The 2,500-nt window shown below is 38.8% G+C and overlaps 1 protein-coding gene across 2 annotated transcripts in view; it reads right to left on the bottom strand.

Annotated features, from left to right (window-relative positions):
- Positions 1-88: 88 nt before the first annotated feature.
- The window catches only part of zbtb40 (zinc finger and BTB domain containing 40), a 23,562-nt gene continuing 21,150 nt past the window's right edge, over positions 89-2,500 (bottom strand). For both annotated transcript variants that reach the window (XM_062050077.1, XM_062050083.1), the window contains one exon: positions 89-2,500. This exon is cut by the window's right edge and continues 2,457 nt beyond it. The gene's annotated coding sequence lies outside the window, so the exon portion shown is untranslated.

Consider the following 2,500-nt stretch of genomic DNA (forward strand, 5'->3'; position numbering starts at 1 on the left):
ATTAGGGGTGTGGGAAAAAATCGTTTCGAATTCAAATCGCGATTCTCACGTTGTACGATTCAGTATCCATTCTCATTAATCAAAAATCGATTTATTGTTATTTTTTATTAATCAATCCAACAAAACAGTACACGGCAATACCATAACAATGCAATCCAAAACCAAACCCGACCCAGCAACACTCAGAAGCAATTGAGAGACACAAACACGACACAGAACAATCCAAAAGTAGTGAAACAAAAATGAATATTATCAACAACAGTATCAATATTAGTAACAATTTCAACATAGCAGTGATTAAATCCCTCATTGACATTATCATTAGACATTTATGAAAAAAAAAAAGAACAACAGTGTCACAGTGGCTTACACTTGCATCACATCTCATAAGCTTGACAACACACTGTGTCCAATATTTTCACAAAGATAAAATAAGTCATATTTTTGGTTCATTTAATAGTTAAAACAAATTTACATTATTGCAATCAGTTGATAAAATATTGTCCTTTACAATTATAAAAGCTTTTTACAAAAATCTACTACTCTGCTTGCATATCAGCAGACTGGGGTAGATCCTGCTGAAATCCTATGTATTGAATGAATAGAGAATCGTTTTGAATCGGAAAAATATCGTTTTTGAATCGAGAATCGCGCTGAATCGGAAAAAAATAGATTTATAATCGAATCGTGACTCCAAGAATCGATATTGAATCGAATCGTGGGACACCCAAAGTTTAGCAGCCCTACCTTTTACCGTCTTTTTAAATACATAATTGTGTTCAAAGAAGTACTTATGTCTGCTTCTGCTGGACTAAATGCAGTACACGATCAGTACAATTGAATGAAAGTGTCACGTTTTTAATCTACCAAGCAGAATATTTCACTCCAAGATGCTGTCATGAGATTTTTTTTACTTAGCAGCTTTCATTTTATCAGCAGAGGATGAATAAACAGTGATGAACATTTAACACCATGAATAGTCGCCATATTAGCTACCTAGCGGAAGGGGAGGATGAGAGAGAATTGCAGCCGAGGAGCAACACATCCTGATGGAAAGCATTAAAGGCAGGAAAAAGCTAAATATTGACATCTTCATTTACAGTTAGTGTACAACAACAGTAATAGCACTTTATTGTCAACATTCATAACTGTAGCTACACTACTCCCTGCATGTGCTCTTCCAGAGTCATAGAATGACTAATCAGTTACTAATGATAATCAAACCAACCAACACATGTCATAATAGAAATCAAATACTCCAACTAAAACACAATAAATAATGAACACTTTATTGACTGATAAACATTCTGTATAATTTTGAACGATCATTTGAATTGCAGTATTTTATGGAAAGTACTGTATCTACTTAAAGGGGGACTGCACTTGTTTGGAATTTTGATTGATTGATTGAGACTTATTAGTAGATTGCACAGTACAGTACATATTCTGTACAATTGACCACTAAATGGTAACACCCGAATAAGTTTTTCAACTTGTTTAAAGGCCTACTTAAATGAAATGTTCTTATTTAAACGGGGATAGCAGATCCATTCTGTGTCATACTTGATCATTTCGCGATATTGCCATATTTTTGCTGAAAGGATTTAGTAGAGAACATCGACGATAAAGTTCGCAACTTTTGGTCGCTGATAAAAAAAAGCCTTGCCTGTACCGGAAGTAGCGTGACGTCGCAGGTTGAAGGGCTCCTCACATTTCCCCATTGTTTACACCAGCAGCAAGAGCGATTCGGACCGAGAAAGCGACGATTACCCCATTAATTTGAGCGAGGATGAGGAACGTGAGAGTGAAGGACTAGAGTACAGTGCAGGACGTATCTTTTTTCGCTCTGACCGTAACTTAGTGTGGAATCCAATGAGCCCTTGTACCTTTCTCCTTTTTCTATTGTGGATCACGGATTTGTATTTTAAACCACCTCGGATACTATATCCTCTTGAAAATGAGAGTCGAGAACGCAAAATGGACATTCACAGTGACTTTTATCTCTATGACAATACATCGGTGAAGCACTTTAGCTACGGAGCTAACGTGATAGCATCGTGCTTAAATGCAGATAGAAACAAAATAAATAAGCCCCTGACTGGAAGGATAGACAGAAGATCAACAATACTACTATCAGGAGACACCGAACCAAACACTGGACCTGTAACTACACGGTTAATGCTGTCCAGCCTGTCGAAGCCTAGCAATGCTGTTGCTAACGACGCCATTAAAGCTAACTTAGCTACGGGACCTCCTCAGAGCTATGCTAAAAACATTAGCTATCCACCTACGCCAGCCCTCGTCTGCTCATCAACACCCGTGCTCACCTGCGTTCCAGCGATCGACGGCGCAACGAAGGACTTCACCCGATCATCGATGCTGTCGGCGGCTAGCGTCGGCTAGCGCGTCTACTATCCACCTCAAAGTCCTCCTGGTTGTGTTGCTGCAGCCAGCCGCTAATACACCGATCCCACCTACAGCTTTCTTCTTTGCAGTCTCC

Source organism: Entelurus aequoreus, linkage group LG01 (assembly GCF_033978785.1).
Source record: "Entelurus aequoreus isolate RoL-2023_Sb linkage group LG01, RoL_Eaeq_v1.1, whole genome shotgun sequence".
NCBI lineage: Eukaryota > Metazoa > Chordata > Actinopteri > Syngnathiformes > Syngnathidae > Entelurus > Entelurus aequoreus.